Below are 25,025 nucleotides of genomic sequence, written 5' to 3'. Positions count from 1 at the left end.
GTTTGTTATAGTAAAATTAAAAAATTAAATAGGAATATTCTAAGAAAAATGTGTTTGAATAAATTGTTTTTATTGGACACGTGTGCAAATCACTTTCCAAATTTGGCTTATCCCTTATATTATATAGCGCAACGTGCGCCATCTATTACACCGAAAATCCTAGTTTCAATTTTATTCGTTTGACCTTTTTTGTGGCTTTGTTGTTTTGGTGCGTTAATTGTTTTGTGTTTATTTGTTATTGTATGTTTGTCTGTTGGAGGGTGGGGCCGTGTGTAGAAGTCCACGAAAGTGGGGAAAGTTTCTGACCGCCATTCACCTGGGAATGGCCAGAGCGATTCTTTTGCATGCGGTTCAAGCAGCTCACTACTGCCGGTCGCTTGCGGCCAAGTATCCTCTGGGAAGCCGCCAAACATCCGTTTAACGGTGATCTAATGTGAGAAGGCTAGGCCAGTCTGACATAATCGGTTTAAGCCGGGGGGAGATCTCATCGGCAGCGTCTGTACACCTCTAGGTGCGGCTGCAAGCGGGCGTTTGTCTTGGAGCAAGCGGCTCGCTATATAAACGTAAGTAATATTAGTAAGTAATATTTTCACCCCCGCTGAGCGGGTTGTGCGCGGGGCTTGGGACCCGCCACGTAAAACCATACTCCAATGAAATATAACAACAAGCCTCGGATAAATACACTCTCTATTGATGACGACCATGGCAAACGTTTGAAGGACAATGAATTGAGGGCATGCACCTGGAACGTCCGCTCCCTGAATGGGATTGGTGCAGATGCCCGGCTGGTTGATGTCCTCGTCAAATCAAAATCTGACATCACCGCCATCCAAGAAATGCGTTGGACGAAGCAAGGAAGAAAGAAGATCAAAAATTGTGACATCTATTGGAGTGGCCATACGAATAAGCGCAGTTTCGGCGTCGGATTCGTGGTGGGAGAGAGAATTTGTCGCCAAGTTCTGGCGTTCACACCTGTGGACGAACGTCTCGCCGCTATTCGAATAAAAGAAACATTTTTTAATATATCATTCATCTGCGCCCATGCGCCGACAGAGGAGAAAGACGATGAGGTGAAAGACACTTTTTATGAACAATTAGAACGTACATACGAGCGCTGCCCCCGTCACGATATAAAAGTCGTGCTTGGTGACTTTAACGCCAGGGTGGGCAAAGAAGGTGTTTTTGGCCCTACAGTCGGAGAGATCAGCCCACACAATGAAACTTCTCCTAACGGACTGAGGCTGATTGGCTTTGCCGGTGCTCGAAACATGGTCATATCCAGCACGAGGTTCATGCATAAAAAGATATATCAAGCTACATGGCTGTCTCCTGATCGAAATACTCGCAATCAGATCGATCACGCTATGATAGGCGGACGGCATGCCTCCAGTGTTTTAGATGTGCGCACGATCCGAGGACCTAACACCGACTCGGACCATTTTCTCGTTGCAGCCAAAATACGCACCCGCCTCAACGCGGCTAAAACCAAGGAACAAAAAACACAAGGGAAGCTAGACGTCAAAAAGCTTCAATCACAACAGACTGCCAATGATTTCGCAACTCGACTCTCACACATGATCTCTGAGAGCACAACTCATCCTGAAGGAATACAGGAGCAGTGGGAGCATATTTCCAAAGCACTTCGTACTGCCGGCGGTGGTTACCGGCGACCACGAAAAAACAACTGGTACGATGAAGAATGCCGCGTTGCAACTGAAAGAAAAGACGCTGCCTACAGGGCTACGTTAAAAGCGAGCGCGACAAGAGGAGTGTGTGAACGCTATCGTGAGTTGAAAAAGGAAGCGAGACGCCTTTTCAGGAAGAAAATAGCAGAAGTAGAAAGGCGTGAGTGCGAGGAGCTTGAGCTGCTAGCCACCGCGAATAACGCTCGAAAATTTTACCAAAAAAGACGGCGGCAGACGGAAGGTTTTAAGACCGGGTCAAACTCCTGTAGGAACGAAAACGGCGACCTTGTAACTGATGTCCACAGAGTGCTTAGATTATGGAGGGAACACTTCTCTGTTCTCCCAAATGGAGGCAGCAATTCAGCGCGCAGAGATGAAGAACCTGATCCCGAAATCGATGATGATGGAATATATGTCCCCCCGTCCGATTATGACGAAGTTAGAATAGCAATAACTAGATTGAAAAACAACAAGGCCGTGGGCGCTTATGGATTGCCTGCGGAGCTATTCAAGTACGGCGGCGAGGAGTTGGTAAGGCGCATGCAGCAGCTTCTTAGCAAAATATTGGGGGAAGAGTGCATGCCTGACTGTTGGAATCTAAGTGTTCTTTGCCCAGTCCACAAGAAGGGGGATACTGCAAAATGCACCAACTATCGTGGAATCAGCCTTCCCAATATCGCATATAAGGTCCTTTCAAGTGTATTGTGCGAAAGGTTGAAGCCCACCGTGAACCGGCTGATTGGACCTTATCAGTGCGGCTTCAGACCTGGTAAATCTACCATCGACCAGATTTTCACAATGCGCCAAATCTTGGAAAAAACCCGTGAAAAAAGAATCGACACATATCACCTCTTCGTCGACTTTAAAGCCGCCTTCGACAGCAAGAAAAGGAGCTGCCTATATGCCGCTATGTCTGAATTTGGTTTCCCCGCAAAAATTATACGGCTGTGCAAAATGACGTTGAGCAACACCATCAGCTCAGTCAGAATTGGGAAGAACCTCTCCGAGCCGTTCGAAACTAAACGAGGTTTCAGACAGGGTAACCCCCTATCATGCGATTTCTTTAATTTGATACTGGAGAAAATTATACTAGCTGCAGAACTTAACCGCACTGGAACAATATACTATAAAAGCGTGCAATTACTGGCATATGCTGATGACATTGATATCATCGGCCTAAACACCCGCGCTGTTAGTTCTGCTTACTCCAAACTGGAAAAAGAAGCGGTAAAGATGGGTTTGATTGTGAATGAGGACAAAACGGAGTACCTGCTGTCATCGAGCAAAGAGTCAGCGCATATGCACCTTGGCATCCACGCTACTGTTGGCAGCCATAATTTCGAAATAGTAAAAGACTTCGTTTATTTGGGAACCAGCATCAACACTAGCAACAATATCAGCACTGAAATCCTGCGAAGAATCAATCTTGCCAATAAATGCTACTTTGGACTAGGTAGGCAATTGAAAAGTAAAGTCCTCTCTCGGCGAACGAAAATCATACTCTACAAGTCACTTATCGTACCCGCCCTGCTATATGGGCAGAAGCGTGGACCATGACAACAGCAGATGAAGCGGCTTTGGGAGTGTTCGAGAGAAAATATTTATGGACTTCTACGCGTTGGCGATGGCGAGTACCGAAGAAGATTTAATGATGAGCTATACGAGCTATACGCAGACATAAACATAGTCCAGCGAAATAAAACACAGCGGCTGCGCTGGCTAGGCCATGTTATGCGAATGAAAGATGATGCTCCTGCCAAGAAAGTGTTTTTATCGGAACCCGCCTATGGAAGCAGAGGTAGAGGGCGGCCCCCACTCCGTTGGAAGGACCAGGTGGAAAATGAAACGGTTAAGCGCCAATTAAGTAAGTAAGTAAGAAAGTGTTTGTCTGTTGTACCGTCGAATGTTTTCTGTTTGTAGATTACAACAAAAAAATACGGAATCCAAACATTATACCCGAGTCTAACTTCGCGAATCACATGGTCAAGAATTAGTGTTCCCCAGCAAACAGCAATAAAACAGTTAGGGTTCTTCAAATACAGGCAAAAGGCCGACGTCTCAACATACTCGAAAACATGGAAATCTACAAACAGAAAACATTCGACGTTAGAATAATGAACGAACAGATAAACACAATTTCTGACACAATATTCGAGTCTTTAAAACTTGCTTACATGAAACAAAGTAATCACAGAAGTACAACAGACAAACACACAACAACAAATAAACAATTAATGCACCAAAACAACAAACCCACAAAAAAGGTCAGCCGAATAAAATTACGGATTTTTACATGCGTCAGCCAGCCACAAAAATCGATCAGTAAAAACCACCCTCGGTACACATAACTAAATATACACAAGCATCAATTTTGAAAATACCTACTCATATACCTACGAACTATAAATACCGGACAAAGGACAAAAACAGATCAGAACGAAAATCGACACTGATGATGGCACAAAGCCGAAACCGGTTTGTCTCAAAACCAAATTGGACAAAGGATGACGGAAAATCGTTCCAATATACATCATTTAACCACCCTGTCGGAAAATCAACACAACAAAAAAAGTCAACTTCAAAAATTTAGCTAAAAGTTAAGCTTGCGGATGCCAACATAGTTACATAGGACAAACAGGACGGCAAATAAGAACAAGGTCCAGAGAACATATTAGAGATTACAACAAAAAAATACGGAATCAAAACATTATACCCGAGTCTAACTTCTCGAATCACATGGTAGAGAATGAATGTTTCCCAGCAAACATAAATAAAACAGTTAGGGTTCTTCACATAGAGGCAAAAGGCCGACATCTCAACATACTCGAAAACATGGAAATCTACAAACAGAAAACATTCGATGGTAGAATAATAAACGAACAGATAAACACAATTTCTGACACAATAATCGATCCTTTAAAACTTGTTTACAAGAAACAAATTAATCACAGAGGTACAATAGAAAAACACACAACAGCAAATAAACTCAAAACAATTAACGCATCAAAACAACAAACCCACAAAAACGGTCAAACGAATAAAATTACGGATTTTTACCTGCGCCAGCCAGCCACACAAATCGATCAGTAAAAACCACCCTCGGTACACATAACTAAATATACACAAGCATCAATTTTGACAACACCTACTCATGTACCTACGAACTATAAATACAGGGCAAACGACAACAACAGATCAGAACGAAAATCGACACTGATGATGGCACAACGCCGAAACCGGTTTGTCTCAAAACCAAATTTGACAACGGATGACGGAAAATCGTTCTAATATACATCATTTAACCACCCTGTCGGAAAATCAGCAAAACAAAATAAGTCAACTTCAAAAATTTGCAAACAAGTTTTCTCAATTAGAAAACTATTTCTATGCGCGGTCGCCCTTTGGTTTCTCAGTGAGAATTTATTTGCCTTTCAAATTTCGTTGGGAATTAGAGCTTACGATTACGAAGAGATTTCTCGCGAATCTAGCCTTTTCGCGTGATTCTCGAATTACTCGTAAGGCTCGCGAGCTTCTCGACATTCAACTTAATCGATTCATTGACTGTTTTATATAGTGCTTACGATTTGTTCTGGAGCACAAGCCAAAATGTCCACAAAAGCTCAAGTAAAAAACCCCGAAATGAATAGAATATTGCCAATGCAGCGACTGAATTGAAAGTCGAGAAGATCGCGAGTATTACGAGTAATTCGAGATTCGAGAATCTCGCGAGACTTAGGAGTAATTCGAGATTCGAGAATCTCGCGAGAAGCCGTGTTCTTGATGTCTCATTGAAAAATACAAAATTATATGTATAATAAATATGTTTTGAGTTAAATGTCATTGAAGCAACATAATCAACAAAAAAGTCACAAGTAAAAAAACCAAGTGTATAAATATTGTCCATACAGCGATTAAGTAAGAATGTCGAGAAGCTTGCGAGATTTACGAGTACTTCGAGACACGAGAATCTCGCGAGAAGTCGATTTCTCGGGTGTCGAAAATCTTACTTGTGTGCGAGAAGAAATCCTAAGCTCTATTCAGAATCAGCGTAAAACTTTTAGGACCAGTCCCTCCAATTTGTAGGCAGAATTCAAATGGGCACGACGTAAATTGGAAGAGAAGCTACGTCTAAATTCTGTTCTGAAAATTTACTCCAGTTTACTCATATTCACATACATATTCCTAGTAAGGGCGTAGTCTATGTAAAACAAAGGAATAAAAAAATAGTTGATAAGGAATTTTTGAGCAATATTTGATTTTTTGTTCACCCTACCAATTTTTTTGTTAACATGTTTTTTCCCAAGTTGATACTAATTTTAAATTCTTCCTTCTTGGTACGTTGAGATGTCATATATTGGTATTTAAAATTAATAAGAAAGCAATTAAAAAATCGGCGATAATTAACAATTTTCCATTGAACGCTCGTACTATAGGCTTTGACATTGTATTTCCAAACCAGATTTTTACTCGCAACACGTAAGCAAAATACTTTTAAGCACTACGTGTAGCAGCATCGCTACCAATGTGCCAAATATAAAATAAAGACTAAAAAACTTCCTCAGAAGATAAATATTGAAGGGTTTTTTTGCAATAGGCAAGGAAATTTTTTAATTTTTTTCTATATGAAATTCCATGCATATTATATATATTTTTAAATAAATTATAAATTAAAAATTGCTTCAAATAAATGTTTTCATACATTTAAAGCAATAATGGTAATCCCCGCTTAAAGTCATACAAATATACAACATTGGTTAATTCGTTGTAGTTCTATAAATAGAACTGCAGCAACAACACCAAGTTTCTTTGAATCCGCCTTACCAACGCATAAATTTACCACATGATTACATACGAAGTATGTCCAGTGTATAAAGAAAATATGCAAAAAAGGCAATTGGGATAAGGTTTACAATAATTAAAAGCCCCGACACATAAGCTGTTTTTCGTATAGATGAGTTTAACACAAGCTTATGCATTAGGAGTAGATTGCACGTATTTTTTTAAAGGTCGGTAGAATGAGCGACACTGGCGCCATCTGGTATTGAAAAGTAGCCAACTCCCAAATTTTGGTGCATGCAAATCATAAGAAGAAGAATTTTACATTTGCTTTAGCTAAGGGTGTTGGCACACTTTGAAAGTGAAATTATTTTTCCCACTGGTTGGTAAATTTTCTAATATTTTTCGCAATTAAAAACTGCAATATAACAATCGAATACGACACAAAATATGTTAGCAAGTAATTTTGTTGTATAGGGTGAATATAACAGTGCTTCACGAAATTTTGTATGCAAGGCGTAATAAACTTCATTTGCCAAGTGTGAAGTTCCTCCATATTTACAAACGCAACATCTTGGTTGATTGTGGCGATGTTATTGGAATGTATAAGCTTGTGTTAAAGGCATCCATATGAAAAATGTCATTGTGTCGCGGCCTTAAGGCATGACATGGATAAATGCGTTTGTAATACTTCAACCATCGTAGGAGTGCGGGTTCAAATCCCACTCCCGGGAGAAAAGGCTTTGAAGAGATTTACAAGGTATAATCGAAACAGCTGTCGCCTTATCGTCCTGATGTCACGTTGTTTAAATTTTTTCCCAAATTATTAAATATTTTTCTTTTGTTTTCAGAAAAATTGTATTGTTTTGAAAACAAATTCTTATAGCGAAAAATCCTTCCCATTTTAGAAAAAAAATGTATAAGTGTATAACTGATATTTGTTTCACAGATTTACAGAGATTCGATGGGAGAGTCCCACTCCCCCCCCCCCCCCCCTTTGTTTCGAATCATGGAAAAAGTATATGAAATTCAAGGCAGCTTTATATGGTGTTTGTAAAAGAAGGGCAACTTTCTTACACATTTTTGCAACTACGACTCCGATTTAAAGATTACTTAAATTATCTTGTTATCAAGTTGTAGCTGAGCTAGCGTCCTCGCCACGATATCTAAATACAGAATATTTTTTAATTATAATGTGGTAGGCTTACTTGAACATATGTACATGGTTTTGGATAGTGATGGAAATGATGGGATTTGTTTATTAGCTCAGAGTGAGTTTAACACCCTTATTCCAAGCTGGAAACAACTTTCTTTTAGCCGGTTACCAAAATGACAAATACCTTTTCGTTTTCTAATAACGTTACAAGTGAAACAGGTGATAACGTCTGTTTGCTAAATAATTGCTTGAACGAAAAATAAAACTAAAATGTACATATGTATATGTATATGTTAATGTACACAAATGTATTTCTACTAATGTATTTAAACACAAAATTTAGTTCACATTTTCATCTTATTCTCAATTGCGCATCTTTGTTTTATGATAGTATAATCGTGTATGCCAGAATCGCAGTTACATAACCTGGTAACGATTTTCTGTTACATAATACTCCGATAACAAACTTATTGCTAACGTTCGGAATGAGGCCGTAAGACATATGTTTAAAATTTACCTGTATCGGCCGTGGTAAAAAATTCGACCAATTCAATATATTTATATGTATATAATTTTTTCTTTATTGACTGCGTATAAAAAGTTATATTTTTGTGCGAGAATCTAGATCATCGTATTTACAATTTTCATGTATACAGTTGAAGCTTATCCAAGAACGAAAAAATAATAATAATAGAAGTGAGTTTTCATGTACATAAATTGTAATAAACACATTGGTAATAATGTTATGATTAAACATTTTTAAACTAAAAAGAAAAAACGTATTTATATATGGCACGAAATGGATAATTGAAAATTCTTATGAACATTGTTTCAAGATCATATTAAAGGAGTTTATTAAAATTAAAGTTAAAACCAACATTGTCACTAATTTTCTAATCTATTAATGTAAGGACATGTTTTGACATGTTCTGGCAATTTATTGCAAAATTTTATTATATAATTTCGTAAGGAATTTGCACTTTTCTCGGTTCTGGAAAATTTAGACCTAATTATTTATTCTACATCGAAGACTATATATTGAACGATCTGTTGTATCGAGCTCAAGATTATGTTTCATCAGGCTACTTTTAGTTTTGAAAGCTACTAAAAGTATTTATAAAATACATATTTTTTTTTTCAGACCTGTTTTCATAGAGGGTTGCAGTAGAGGAAATTTTTGGTAATGACATTATATCGTTTGTTTTATACTCTGCACATCTAGTTCAACCACAATTGTCTTATAAAAACTTTTTTAATTATTAATGTAGCTTTGTCCGGGGCTTGAACCAAGGATTGTCTGTGTGGTAGGCGAAGCACACTAATACCATAGCACGACAGCCACCCGGTATCTCAAACTTAAAACGTGGTTCAGATTTTAATGAAAATTTTCTCTAGATGTCTGAGGCGAGATGTTTAGAAACTGGTATCAAACTGGGGAGTCTTGCCATCAATATTTAGAAAACTTCCTTGAGCTATAAACTTCAAACCTCACATATAGCTCAGAGAACCACGACAATGTAACAAAAGAAGAAAAACTATCCGATAGGCGAAACACGAATAAAGATAATAACAAAGTTCCTACGAGATTTGGATCCTTCCGAAAGATTTTCATGGTTTGACTTTGAGTAATTTTTCACCGGGTTCGGTAGAGAGCAATCACTTTCAAATGTACTTCTACTGTATTTTGAATAAGAGTAGGAAGAGATAGTAAATTATAAAAAGTCCTTTTATCAATTAGAAATGCAAACTTTCGTTGTAAATATGTTCAACATTTGGAGGTTCTCATCAAAGTGTTATAGGTTAATTAAATTTTAAAATACCTTTATACGATATCATAACACAACTCGGTATTTAAGTCAGAAGTTTGAAAGTAAGAATTTGAAAAAATCAGATTAGTTTTCTGGTTTTGCTCTCTTTCGAAGAAAAAAAATAGGTTTAGATATTTTTGGGCACCCTAATGTATATATGTCGTTTGATAAGATATACGGGCTAAAGTTCAGCCCCAATTGTTTACTACAATATTTTTACATAAATAAGTTATTGAATACACACACCAATTTTATTTTATGATGGCGGTTATAGCTTATGATTGCGAGAAGTACTACCATACATCGTCTTGTTTACAATATTTGTTTACAATTTGTTTTGGATGTTTACATAATGAAACATATAGCCTTATTCGCATGTAGAAAACACTTAGCAACTTACTGACGGGTAATATACGAAAAGCTACTATTACTTTTGTATAACTTCTTGAAATGATGTCTGTCAAGTCATTTTGGGCAACATCGTTAAAAGAAATAAATTATTATGCCAATGACAAATGACCGAGCCATGGGCGCATCTATCATCAAATATAAGCATATTTTCTAAATTTGTTATTGCCGAGCGAAATAAGCAACTATTTCAAGTATATAACAAATACCTGATCCTCCGATCATTTAAGAAGGGCAAACATTTCGAGGATAATAGGGGAATGGAGACAGGGTTGGTAAGAGATTGTGGAAAGGGGCATAGGAAGATGAGGGGGTCTTTAAAAGGGAAACTGTCGTTTTATGTGTAAGTATCTTGCAGAAAAGGTGCTATCCAATTTTGGAAAAGTAGGCAATGTCGCCATATTTTTGTAAAAAAGACCAACCAGCCGCACCTACGCACCTATTACAAGAAGATAACCTATACTTGGTTAGTAAAATTATCAAATATATGATGGAGATTATTGAGAGGGGACAAGGGAGAAAGAAATGGGGAAGAGCTTGGGAAAAAAGGAGGCAAGAGACAAGAGGCATACAGAGCGAGGCAGGGTGGGAATAGGAAAGGACAGCTTAAAAGAGATGGAGACAGTAAAAAGGCGGACGAGGGGGGCGATGGTTCATCAAAACAATTTTGAAAACCTAAAAAGTGTTAATATAATAATATTTTGGCAGAGTACACCTCAAAGGAAGTTAATACCGAGCCCCTCTTCCTATTTGTGAAATCCCGCTTTTCCATTTTTCCTACAAATTCGGGATTCCGACACCGAATGGCATCTTCTACAGCTAATGTATTTAGCTGAGAAGTCAAATCCCGTTGAGTGGTAACTCCTTGTTTGAAAAATTGTCTAGTACCTATCTATAGTGAAGCTAGTTCTGCTTTACACGACGACGGTCAAGAAAGATTTACTATGCGGTATAATATTTACATTTCTGAACTTAAATTATACGTAGATTAATATGGCACAGAAAGAATTTGTTTGTATATTTCACCATATATACATACGTACGGTATGCATTTTGTATTTGGCAAAATTTTAAACAATGTGACATCAGGACAGTCAAAGCGACAGCTGTTCTAGTATACCTTGTAAACCTTTTCTCCGGGGGGTGGAATTGAAGCCCACACTCCTTCGATGGCTGAAATATTACAAACATATTCAGCCACGCCATTGTCTTTCTTGCATATTTTATTTTTTGCACAGTACATACTTCGTATATAATCATGCGTCATGTTTGTTGTTGATGGTCGTTTCAAAATAACTGGTATCTTGCTTTGTTCTATTCATATACAAAGAATACAAAGAATTAACCAATTTTTTAAATGCATGAAAACATTTATTTCAATTATTGCTGTACCTAGATACATCAGGATATCTCCAAGAATTTAAATGAAATTTTTCGCTTTGGAGATTAGGTTCACTATGGAGGGTAGGATTAAAAATGTATCTACCTAAAATTTATCTATCAATTACATTTGATTGAAATGATTTATGATTGAAACAGTTATACATATTTTTATCGTGAAATATCATAAATATTTCAAGCAAAGCGTTTTTTCAAATCCAATGTAGATCGGGACGCAATTGGTTTAACAAAGGCAAACTTAGAAAATGTATCTACACATATTAGAAAACAGAAATATCGACATGTTGAGTTTCTCCTGGGTAATTAGGAACTGACCTTTTACCTATTTCTAAATTAAACAGTTTATATTGGTATCTATATTATAAATAAATTTTGCAGTTTTCATTTGTGTCATAACAAACAGTATGTCGAAAATATTTGTTAAAATAAATTTTTTTTGTTGTTTTTCTTTGTAATGGTCCGTCAAAGAAAATTTACATTTTTACGTTTGTCACCTTCCTTTGCGCGTCAAAATTTATCGCATGCGATAAAATGCAATAAGTGTGAAGTGTCCTACCTGGATTAGTAATGAATGCTAGCGATAAAAAGCTGAAAATTGTGAAAACGCTAAACATCGCCAAGAAGCTTAAAATGTCAAAAACCGAAGCAAAATGTCTTGTCTTTTGGCGGTATAACAGGGTGCTCGAAGCTACAGTTAGCCTCTCTTATTTATATTCCTCAATTACAATACGAAAGGATAGACCGACTTAGAATTTTGCCATCCACGTACTGATTAACAGAAAAGGTATGTTGTTTAAATACTATGGGCGCAGAGTGTGCAGTTTTCAACCCATTTTCTATAACCAACAGAGAATCTACCCATCTGCGTGCTACCAGTCTCGTGAAAGCGGAAAACCACCGCACCCAACACCAAGATCTAAGTGCAGTTTGCGCAAAGAAATTGGCAGTCTCTTGCCAACTCCATCAGGGCTTGGAGAGGGTGTGGAAGAGTTATTCAAGGAATAGTATGTTACGTGCCATCGTTAGTTGGACGATGTGTCCATAATTCCGCCGATTATAACCGGAAGAATAGGGCCCATCTTGGGAAGACTCTGTATCAGCATCTGCACTCGAACTTTAGAGGCAACAAGGAACACGAGGCACCTAATTGTAGACACAGAGACATAATGCTGGACCACGCATACTCGGCATGCAGAACTGCTGTATGCACCAGCTTGTTTTTATACTCAGCGTGCTTTGCATACAGAGTATATTAACTTTGATTGGATAACGGTTGGTTGTACAGGTATAAAGGAATCGAGATAGATATAGACTTCCATATATGAAAATCATCAGTATCGAAAAAAAATTTGATTGCGCCATGTGTCCGTCCGTCTGTCCGTCCGTCCGTCTGCCCGTTAACACCATAACTTGAGTAAATATTGAAATATCTTCACCAAATTTGGTACACGAGCTTATATGGACCCAGAATAGATTGGCATTGAAAATGAGCGAAATTGGATGATAACCAAACCCACTTTTTATATATATAACATTTTGGAAAACACAAAAAACCTGATTATTTAGCAAATCATACACCTAGAATGTTGAAATTTGACGTGTGGACTGATATTGAGACTCTTGACAATAATTTGGAACATTTTTTTAAAATGGGCGTGGCACCGCCTACTTGTGATAAAATCAATTTTACAAATATTATTAATCATAAATCAAAAATCGTTAAACCTATCGTAACAAAATTCGGCGGAGAGGTTGCCCTTACCATAAGGAAAGCTTTGAAGAAAAATTATGTAATGTAAAAGATTTTTAAAAGGGTCGTGAACGAATAAAATAAGTTATATCTTTGCAAAAAAGAGCTTTATATTAATAGTATTTCATTTCCCAAGTGAATTTATAACAATAAATAGGAAAAACATAAAATCTTAAAAAATGGGCGTGACACCGCCCCTTTTATGACTAAGCAATTTTCTATGTTTCGGGAGCCATAACTCGAATAAAAATTAACGGATTGTAATAAAATTGGGTACACGGATTTTCCCTATAGCAGGAAATATATCTAGAAAAATTGGACGAGGAGATCGGTTAAGGACCACGACCACTTATATAATGAAAATTTTTAAAAGGGTCGTAGACGAAAACAATAAGCTATATCTTAGCGAAAAAGAGCTTTGTATCAATAGAATTTTACTTTCTAAATTGAATTATAACATTAAATTAGAAAACACTAAAATTTTTGAAAACGGGTGTGGCACCGCCCCTTTTATGGCTAAGCAACTTTCTATATTTCGGGCGCCATAAGCTCACGCAGAGTATATAATGTTCGGTTACACCCGAACTTAGACGCCTTTACTTGTTTTAAACTAACTTTGGAATGAGGTCTCCCAACAACGGAACCACGAAAAACCTGTTGTGTAAAGAAAAACCAGCAATGTAGCCAATACAGCGGCGACAAAAACCTTGTATTGAACAAAAAATTGTGACAAATAATAATTTTTTTTTTTATTTAAAGAAAAGATTAGAACAAGAAGCACAAGAAAAAAACTGAGAAAACTTAAAAAAAAAGACATGCATAAGTTTAACAAAAACAACAAAAAAAATAAATAGGCTTAGCAAAAGTGCTCTACTGTTTTGTGGAAATATTGAGAATTAATTTGCGTTGCATAACATTAAAAAGAAATATAAATATAGTAGGCCGGGTCGATTTGTGGGGAGGCAAAAAAATCGCCCATTGCTCTGTGAAAATCATATTCTAGGGATCAAAATAAGAAACTTTGCCGAAGGAACCATACCTCTAAAACGAATTCTAATGTCCCCCAATTTGGGTCGAACTTTTGGGTAGAGGAAAATTTTGAAAAATCCCACTTTGACCCATTTAGAGTGCTCCAATCGAGTCAAAATGTATGACCGACCCCCACTAACTTGGGATGCCCGACCCACCGATGCCAGTGGCACACCCACTGGAACCTCCCTGGGGGTTCACCATACAAACATTTCAAAAAATCGCCGGTTTTGCACTTTACATGAAAAAATCAGCTAAATGGCTATGTGGTAATAAGGCCAATTGACCTTATGGCCGTTGACCTTATGTCACCATACCATCACATTAATGCATTGTCATCGGTCCTTGATACGTATGCAAAGTTTCAAATTAATCAGATTTCTAGAAACCGGTGAAAATTAAGCTCAAAAATTCCATTACATACAGGCCAAGCTAATAAAAGCGTGCTAAAAATGAACTTAACTTAGTAATAGAAAAGCATTTAAAAAAAATTATTAGAAATTGGCGTTTTTACAACCCTTTTAAAACCAAGGCATCACTGTGATGCATTTGCATGTCGTAAACATAGTTGTGTGGGGTTTTTTATTCAACCGTTTTAAAAAATGAAGGTATCACTGTGACACAATTGCAAATCGTAAAATTGCTTGTGTTGTTTTTTTTAAGCCCCCACAAGACACAGCAAGTAGAATTGAAATTACCATTTCATTCTTATTACCTCGTCTCGTAGACCATATATAACGCAATGGTTTTTGTCAGTGCATTAAGTCGTTGTGAAGAACTCAAAGTGTGAAGTGCTACTTTCAGATAAAAAAATATTTCAAAAAATAAAAAATAAGTGAAGTGACCATTCCAAATCAAAAAGTTTACAATGAATCCACCATCCTCTACACCGCAAGATGAAGCAACTACATCAACAACTATCGAAAATCCAATGAGTCATATACCCAAGCATGATGTTCCAGTCTTACGTAACCAATCAATTCAGAATTGGGTTCTCTCAAAGTAACAGGATGAGGTTCTTTTACCATCATACACTTTTTTTCGGCATTATTTCCATACCAAGTTTTTCCCAAATTCCAATCAACTTATCTTGTACTTGAATAGTGAATGATTTATGGGAAAACTTTTTTTGTTCTGTTTTAGCACGTTCGCTTAAGTAAAAATAATATCTCAAGATATCCAGATGGATTGGTAAATTAAGATCAGTTAACTCAGTAGACACACCAAAAACAGTAACATCATGCTTGTGTATATGACTCATCGGGTTTTCGATAGTTGTTGAAGTAGTTGCTTCATCTTGCGGTGTAGAGGATGGTGGATTCATTGTAAACTTTTTGATTTGGAATGGTCACTTCACTTCACTTATTTTTTTTTTTTTTTAATATTTTTTTATCTGAAATTAGCACATCACACCTTGAGTTCTTCACAACGACTTAATGCATTCACAAAAACTGTTGCGTTATATATGGTCTACGAGACGAAGTAATAAGAATGAAATGGTAATTTCAATTCTACTTGCTGTGTCTTGTGGTGGCTTAAAAAAACAACACAAGCAATTTTACGATCTGCAATTGGGTCACAGTGATACCTTCATTTTTTAAAACGGTTGAATAAAAAACCCACACAACTATGTTTACGAAATGCAAATGCATCACAGTGATGCCTTGGTTTTAAAAGGGTTGTAAAAACGCTAATTTCTAATAATTTTTTTTAATTTCTTTTCTATTACTAAGTTAAATTCATTTTTAGCACGCTTTTTTTAGCTTGGCCTGTATGTAACGGAATCTTTGAGCTTAATTTTCACCGGTTTCTAGAAGTCTGATTAATTTGAAACTTTGCATACGTATCAAGGACCGATGACAATGCATTAATGTGATGGTATGGTGACATAAGGTCAACGGCCATAAGGTCAATTGGCCTTATCACCACTTTGAATGGCGATAAGGTTGATTGCAACTTTGCACAACTATCAAGGCTCGATGACAGTGCATTAATGTGATGGTGTGGTGACATAAGGTCAACGGACATAAGGTCAATTGACCTTATTACCACATAGCCATTTAGCTGATTTTTTCATGTAAAGTGCAAAACTGGCGATTTTTTGAAATGTTTGTATGGTGGACCCCCAGGGGGTTTCCAGGGGGTGTGCCACTGGCATCGGTGGGTCGGGCCTCCAAAGTTAGTGGGGGTCGGTCATACATTTGAACTCGATTGGAGCACTCTAATGGGTCAAGGTGTGATTTTTCAAAATTTGCCCCTACCCAAAAGTTATATTATATAGCCTATCTACAGAGATAAAGTTAATGTGAGATCTTTAAACACACTAGAAAAAAAATAAATATTGTAGGTTGACTATAGCCAAAAAGTATATCTTTTAAGAGAAAATTCATTCCATGAAATAATAACAATTTGTGGTAAAGGAAAAGTCTAAACATCCATAAAATCCAAACAAAAAAAATATATTCAACCAATATTTTACATCCTAACAATAGCAATAACGTCAGACTTGCAGCATCATCTTGGAAGGCCTTTCAGTGATGGATTGCATAATATATCAACGTAATTACGAACAACTGTAAGTACATTATTCCTTATATGAAATAACAATTTTTTTGGTGGGTTTTGATATCGTGCCAAGCTAAGTCAGAGCAAATTACGCATGCACATTAAGCTGGGTCGATTTATTAACCTATATCGTGAAATCACTTTTTCGATAGTTTTGGGCTCAGGAAAAAAAGTTCCACTAAGCATACCCAAAAAAAAAAACTTTCATTTGATTTTAAAATCTTCATGTATACCCTGTCCGACTCAAAATTGTCCACTAGAAACTTTGGCGATAACAGTTTTTTGAAAACAAAATAAAAATATTTTTTGGGTTTTGAAGATTGTTTTGGTGAAAAAATTTATCTTTTCGCCATTTTTTTTATAATGGTTTCTTCAGAAACGTGCAAAAGTGTTGCCGATGAAAACGAATTTATCTCATAGCTCCTATCCCACTTAAAATTATGCGGTAAAAACGTTGGCATTAACAGTTTTTAAAAAAAAATTTATTTTGTTTTTTTTTGGGACTTGCTTTGGTCCAAATCGATTTTTTTCATTTTAAATGAATTATCGCACTTTTTCGATTTTTCGAAATTTTCGATATCGAAAAAGTGGGCGTGGTTATAGTCCGTATCGTACATTTTAAATAGCGCTCAGAGACGAGTGCCCATGACCTACATACCAAATTTCGTCAAGATACCTCAAAATTTACTCAAGTTATCGTATTAACAGACGGACGGACGGACGGACATGGCTCAATCAAATTTAAATTAATCTAATGCAAGTTGGTTACAAATACAAACGGTGTTAAATTTATTAGAGTTTTCTTGGCAGGGAAAGTTGGTTTACATGGGCTTCTTCCTTGATATTTTTTGTTGCTAAGAACTTGGTTGTATAGGTTAGAGAAAGCTAATGTCAATTAACAAGGTTGGCAACGAAATCCTGTTTTTGCAAAATCCCGAAACCAAAATCCTGCTTTTTAAAATCCTGTTTTTCTTAAATCCTGCTTTTTTAAAATCCTGATTTTTTTAAAATTCTGCTTCTCAGAATCACGAATTAGAAAATTGTGTATTTAAATGTAATATATACAATGTTACGGGTGGCCACCGTGGTGTGATGGTAGCGTGCTCCGTCTACCACACCGGATGCCCTGGGTTCAAACCCCGGGCAAAGCAACATCAAAAATTTTAGAAATAAGGTTTTTCAATTAGAAGAAAATTTTGCTAAGCGGGGTCGCACCTCGGCAGTGTTTGGCAAGCACTCCGGGTGTATTTCTGCCATGAAAAGCTCTCAGTGAAAACTCATCTGCCTTGCAGATGCTTTTCGGAGTCGGCATAAAATCATGTAGGTCCCGTCCGGCCAATTTGTAGGGAAAATCAAGAGGAGCACGACGGAAATTGGAAGAGAAGCTCGGCCTTAGATCTCTTCGGAGGTTATCGTGCCTTACATTTATTAATTTTTATATACAATGTTAAAGTGGACATGTCCTTACTTTGAAAAGTGCGCACTTTTCAAAGTAATGACATGTCCACTTTAACATTGTTTATATTAAATTTAAATACAACACTGTGTACACATTATTTTTTATTTTATTATTCCACCTATATGAAAACACATGTGTATGTATGTACACATGTTCATACATAAAGTTCTTAAATGTTTCATTTACTTTCTGTTTTGTGTTTTAATGCTGTCAAAATCGTGGTTTTATAAAATATTTGTAAAAGTATTGTATTGTAAAATCGAATAAAAACAAGGAAATTTTAAGTGTTGATAGGTATTTTTATTATTTAGAGAAAATATCTAAAATCGCTGTGTATGAGTTTTAATACTTTCCGCTGCGTATGTCGGTTCATTTCGTTGTTCAGAAAGTTTATCTAAAGGGTAAGTACACTAAAAGCAGAATTTGTCAAGCCGGATTTAGCAAAAGCAGAATTTTGGAAAACCAGGATTTTGGAAAAGCAAAATTATAGAAAACCAGGATTTTACCTATGCAGGATTTTGCGAGGTAGAATTTTCTAAAACAGGCAAACGTTACGCTCCCCAATTAACATCATAATCATCGCTGATCAATCAATATGACGTACATTAGGGTGTTCTCCTTCTTCTTTTTTAAAATTGTTTTCTTTGGAAATCTTGTAATTCTGCTAGTATGCCCTGTTATTTTCCATTAGGAATCCTATTAAATAAAATTTATGGTAATGCAGTTCAGCTATGCCAAAAAACCACCCCACGCCGAAAGAGCTAAGGCACCAAAGGGTTCTGACTGCCGCGACCCTTCAACTGTCAGTAGGTTTATATCCTTTCCTAGTTTGACCACCCAACAACCGGCTTACCTACTCACTCATCCCCTCTTCCATCCTGGTAGGTTGTTACATGTTACCGAAGCCCCTATTGATTAAATCAGTTAATTTTTAAATTGGTTGACAGCACTTAAAGGATCTTTACAATGTGCTGTGTTAACTGCGGTACTATGGTTATGAAAGAACTATTGAGTTAAAATATTTTTCTGGCATTGAAAATACGAGAAGTCGGTATATCTAATATATAAAATTTGTCTGTCATGGTTTAGAGGCTGAACTCCTCCGAAACGGCTGAACCGATTCTCATAAAATTTTGTGAGCATATTGGGTAGGTCTGAGAATCGGCCAACGTCTACTTTTTTTTCGCTACGTGCCTATGGTCTTGAGATCAAAACTTGGACCCGGGTACCCCTAGAATGTGTTTAGACAATATGGATATCAAATTAAAGCTGTTGCTGAGAGCTCTAAAGTTCATTGTGATATTCGATTTAGTCGTAAGACAAGAATTAATAATACGCACATACCTATTTACATACGTCCTATTCGATTTGCCTGAAATTTCGTATATAAATTTGCCTATATTAGTATTTACGATGCCAGAGACGGATAGGGACTGGGATTAGGACTAGGACTGGGACTGAGACTGAGACTCTGAGTGGGACTGGGACTGAGACTCGGAATGGGACTGGAACAAAATCCATACTACCCTCTGTGATGAAGAAGAAGGAGAAAAACTTGAGAGAACGGAAAAGAGAGAAGGAGACTGAGAAAGAGATAGAATGAGACGAAGATGGAGATACAGCGAAAAAGACGGACGTAAGAGTGAATAAAAAGATTAGGAAAAAGTGTAAAGGGGTAGGGCAGAGTTAGACGGGAAAAGCTTATTAAACTGTATGCAGATAGGCCAAATTTAGGGCAGACCAACGTCTGCCGGGTCTGCTAGTTTGTTTATATTTTTAACTTTATACAAATAATGAAGAAGAGTTCTAAGTGCCAACACAATAGCTAGCACTTCACGCTTATTCGTTGCATAATTTTGTTACGTCGATGAAAGTATTAGAGGTATCATTGCTGCTATTACTCGATTATTCTGAGACAAAAAGGTCCCCAAAGCATTCGTCGTCAATTGAAATGGCTTCTTGAAATCTATATACAACAGAATAACATCTTGTGATGCCATTATTCTTTTTATTTTTACAAAGGCAGACTTAGCTCCAAATTAAGTTTCAATATGTTTTTAGAATTTTTTGCATAAACTTGTCCAATTCCTTCACTTGAATATTGTACTAGAGGCTTAGCAATTTCAGCACAGCCTCTAACTCTATAGTATCCTGCTGAACATAGAAAGGCTGCAAGAAAAAAGTTATCCCTAAATAATAAATTTTAAACAAATTCCACCATAAATAAGATTTATTACAATTTAAGCAAACTGCACCATAAATACGGTTTTTTGGAATAGGTTGGCCCTGGTCCACTTCCCGTATAAAAGTTTCTCAAATATCAACTTGGTCAAAGAAGTATCCCTGTATCAAATTTCAAAAATTTGCACCACAGATAAAAATTTTTGGAATATACCGTTCCCTGGTCCATATCCTGGAAATAAGGGTGTATCATAAAAAGATCAAGGCAGTAAGGTGCCTATATTTCAAAATTCAGGCAAATCATAAAATTAGTGTTGAAGCTTTATCGAATTATTCACAAAAACTGTGCTATGTAAGATTGTGATTGTTGCCACCCCTAGTTATAAAATAAGTTTTACGTACATATTGCCTTTTTCGAAGTACAACAATTTGGATCACAGTCAAAAGCAATTTTTAATTCTAAATTTCATATTTGACGCGGTTTAGATCTGAAAAGGCTCAGGCCAAGCTTCTTTTCCGATTTGTGTCTTTTTAATTTTTCCTTCACTTTAGGCCGACTCTGAACGGCAACTGCGGCAGCGCGGGGCGACCCCGCTTAGAAAAATTTCTTCTAATTGAAAAAACTGTTTTCTAAATTTTTGATGTTGCTTTTTTTGGACTTGAAACCTGGGACTCTGGTGTAGTAGGCGGAGCACGCTACCCCCATCACCACGGCGGCCACTAAAATAAATAAATAAAAATAAATATTGTATTAAAAAAATTAAAATAATATTTGATGTTAAAAACCGTAGCGCTTATTATAAATATATGTCGTATCGTAAGAGACGATTAGTATTTGGTGCCAACTTTGCACGTCACCGAAAGCCAGGATAATGACTGCTGTTGTTGCTGGTACCCACTATGATATCGTGATTGTGGAGGTGGCCCTTGTTGCTGTCGCTGTGGGCCTGCTTTCTGCTAGTTAACTCCTTATTGTGGAGGGTCCTGTGGTTGTTTGAGATTTAGTGCCACTCCAGGATTTTAGTGAAATGCCAGGCGAAGCAAACTAATACAAATAATTGTGTGTGAAATTATTTGATTTAAAACTTAATGATTTAGTTATAGTTCTGTGTGGAATTGTTATTACGTACACTCTAAAGTGAAAATCGTAAATTTCCGTAAGTATTGGCGGTAGAAAGGCCGAACAAAGAGGATTTCTCTGAAAATACCATTAGGGGCACGAAGGGGTCTGTCCGGCAGTAACCGTAGGGGTACAACGATTACCTTAAGGAGTTGACAATAACTTGCGTTTTAACATTACCCCTCCAGCTGGATGAAATCCAAATCTATGGATATTGTCTTTGATTTAAGTTGAACAAACCCAAGGAAACCTTCTCGGATAACATCTTCTTTCACATCAACATGTCGAGTGTATAAAAGTTCTTTCTGCCAAGGCAAATAGTCTTATCTTTGTGTATATTTAGTGCATTCGACTCATTAAGGCCATTGGGGAAGGGTTTTAGTCGACCTCTCCTCCCCCAAGCCTGCCCTTATATAGCAATAATATCTATGTAAATCGCTTACATAGCGTTATTTCAAGAACTTCATTTTGTTAGCTCCTAAATTTACAAAAAAAGATTCTTTGGGCGTGGCTACAATATTACTTTATTTTAAAATTTTTGAAGTTTTATACGATTGTTTTAAAAAAAAAGAATGATTGTTCCTTGTTACAACTCTGGCCTTACGTGACAGAGAAGCGGGAAAATTTCTTTAATAATTACAGATTGTTTATGGATGTAACTGCAATAATATATTGTCCATGTTTATTCATTGGACAGAATTATCAATTTTGTTGTGAATGATCCGGCCATATATTCCCCAACATGTAATTATGACGGTTATTAAATATACACTAAAGCTCCGTTTTGCAGTACAAGTTCAAATCGGTGGTTAGTTAAACTACGCTTTAACTTATTGTAAACTTTTTCAACTTTAACTGAAGTATAAACGAGATTACGCGGCCGATCTTGTAGGGTTAAACTTTAGTCAACTTATCAGCAAAATACCAACTTGATCAAAAAGTGCATTCCTTGAGATTGAGATAAACGAATTAATTAATTTAAACACATAAATTTTGTTTTGCTTTAGTGCAAAAAAGTGCGGTCTTTAACTGGGACTCCAAAAATACTCTGTAGCTTAGCTGGATTTAAATTTAATTAGAGGATAAGCAAGCTTATTTTAAGCTTAGGTTAACCAATTACGGAAAAACCGGGACTAAAAAAACTTACCTGTCACAATGTAAACTTCATTGCGATTACGGTGCTCATAGTGTAGAACTATTGGCACGCCCACATGGAAGCCATCTGCTCCGATCGAAAGCAAATCATATGCAGACATGTAGATATGTAAATAAATTGTCACGGACCAGTTACCTGTGAAATGAGAGAAAGGGGGTAGAAAAGATTGTATCTTAAGATATTCTTCTATCTATAGAGTGCAAAATAAAGTTCATTGTTCATTTTTGGTACATATTCATAGAACTTAAATACAAAAAGTTATTCATATAATGAGGGTTAATTTTATAATTCAAATGAAACCATAAAAAATTCCTAAGTTGGAATTTATTTACAGATATTTCTATTTATTTCCTTTATAATAAGTCCGTTGAATGTTTGTTCGCATATTCAGTACTAATCTTGCAATCGATTTTTAAGTAATTTCTCATTAAGCTACAAAAAACAAAAGGAAAAAAACCTGATAGGTGGCGCACGGATCGAAATAATTAGATATTAGAGATTAGTTACAGACTTGAAATTTCAAACTGAATTCAGAGGCCGATGACAGTGTAAAATATATTTAAAAAAAGTTTCGCTAGGGGCGCATTGAGATATTAAGAAATATCTTAAGGAACGGAGGGAATCTTGTGATCGATTATTATATTTTGTTGGGCTTGCACAGTTCACAAAGTGTAATGGTGTACAGTGGATAATGCGGTGGTGTATCTGTAGCATTGAGCCGAATAAAATCTTTCGGTAAGTTCCGTTTGTTCCATCTGTTGCAGTTGCAGCCTTCCGTAGCTTTGTTTGTGTTTTTTGTTCATTGCGTTTTGCCGCGCGGGCGTGTATTTCGAATGAGACGAGGTAGCGCTCCGACTCGATGCTAAGTCCTCGCCCGTCTATCACAACGTTGTCGATCTGATGCCACGTAGCTTGATTTATATTTTCATGCATGTACTTCGTGCTAGATATAACCATGCTTCAAGAACTGGCTAAGTCGCATAACTTCCCGACTGTGGGGCCAAAAAGACCTTCAAGCGCGCCAAGCGTGCGGGGTGGATGCAGGGGCAGCGCTTGTATGTGCCTTCTAGGAATTCATACGTATTTCATAACATCGTCTTTCTCCTCTGTCAAGGCATGGAGCAGATGAGTGATACGTTTGTCCACAAGCCATTGTTTATACTTTCAAATATTGTATTATAAGAGATTATTGCCTTGAGTTATGTTTAAGCTGTTGTGTTTCAGTGTTAAAACAATATATATCCAAGGCGCGATATCTCAATTAAGGGGTTCTACGCCTTAAATAAATATATTTCATGCAGATATTTCGGTAGCTACAAATCAGATGAATTTTCACTGAGAAGCTTCTCGTGGCAGAAGCCACTACATAAGAGTAATTATTATTAAACATTTTTATTTAATTGAGTACTTTTTTTAATTTTTAATTCTGTTTTGTACATTATCACTAGACCACGGCGGCTGCCGTTTTCTGGTGAGACACATGGGATACTTGGAAAATTTTCCAATTTCTCTCTGGTATTTACCGAAAGTGTTATTGCAGGGTCCTTCTTCGATTAAAGATGGCACACCTACTTGTGTTAACAATACCAGGGCTGCGGTGAATATTTTTGAATACTAAGGTCTAGAAAGGAAGTATATGCGTTTGTCGAGAGATGGATAGGGCAAAAAACAAATTGGCTCGGGAAAATTTCCTTGATAATTTTATATACGGACTTTTTACTTTTCCTTTGATATTGGCAATAAACTTAAAGAAATGATGCAGGGTGGAAAAAGAAAAGATTCCGAAAAGATTAGTATCTTAAAATCTGTCAATTTCAGATACATATGTATAAAGATACAGATTATTATGACTACATGGCAAAATTACACTTAGTTGCTCATGTTTTATTATGCGTTGATTAAAGAATTTTTTGGAGATATTCATTGAGTTTACTGTTTCTCACTACTGAGGGTTGCAACTTCAAATTCGCTGCAACGAAATATTAAATATGCACCCGATTGGAATGCTCATTCCAGGGGCGAATCGTATATACTTTGCTGAAAGTTATCGAAAAGGTGGAGCTTAGTTTTAAATGTGCAATATAAAAAAATGTAATGCTGCATGACTGAATCAACCCGTCGCTCACGCAAAATTTACTGAAAGAATGAGACCAAACAAATGAAAGCTCCTAAAACTAAAGTGAGATATTTGTATGAAGTAAGTATACGTGATGTCTAAACTAATGCAAGCAGAGGTGAATGGCCATATTTAGTGCAAATAAGAAAACAGTACAGTAGTTTTGTCAATGATGTGTCTTGTCAATTTTGTCCACCCAGCTACTTGCCTTATATGAATCTGAATTTACCATACCACGTTATATGCATATAAGTTGTATCTATATATTGTCCATACATACACACATATGGGGTGGTGGGGTAAACTCAGATTAATTTAAGGCAAAGTAGCAGGGTGGGCAAAATTGACAAGCCAAATGAAGTGACTACTCAAAGTTCAGATTTATAAATATAAAGACTTTTGGGGAGCACACCAT

This window comes from Eurosta solidaginis, chromosome 1 (assembly GCF_040869045.1).
Source record: "Eurosta solidaginis isolate ZX-2024a chromosome 1, ASM4086904v1, whole genome shotgun sequence".
NCBI classification, from domain to species: domain Eukaryota; kingdom Metazoa; phylum Arthropoda; class Insecta; order Diptera; family Tephritidae; genus Eurosta; species Eurosta solidaginis.
The sequence above is the reverse complement of the archived record's forward strand: the minus strand, read 5'-3'. Positions refer to the sequence as shown.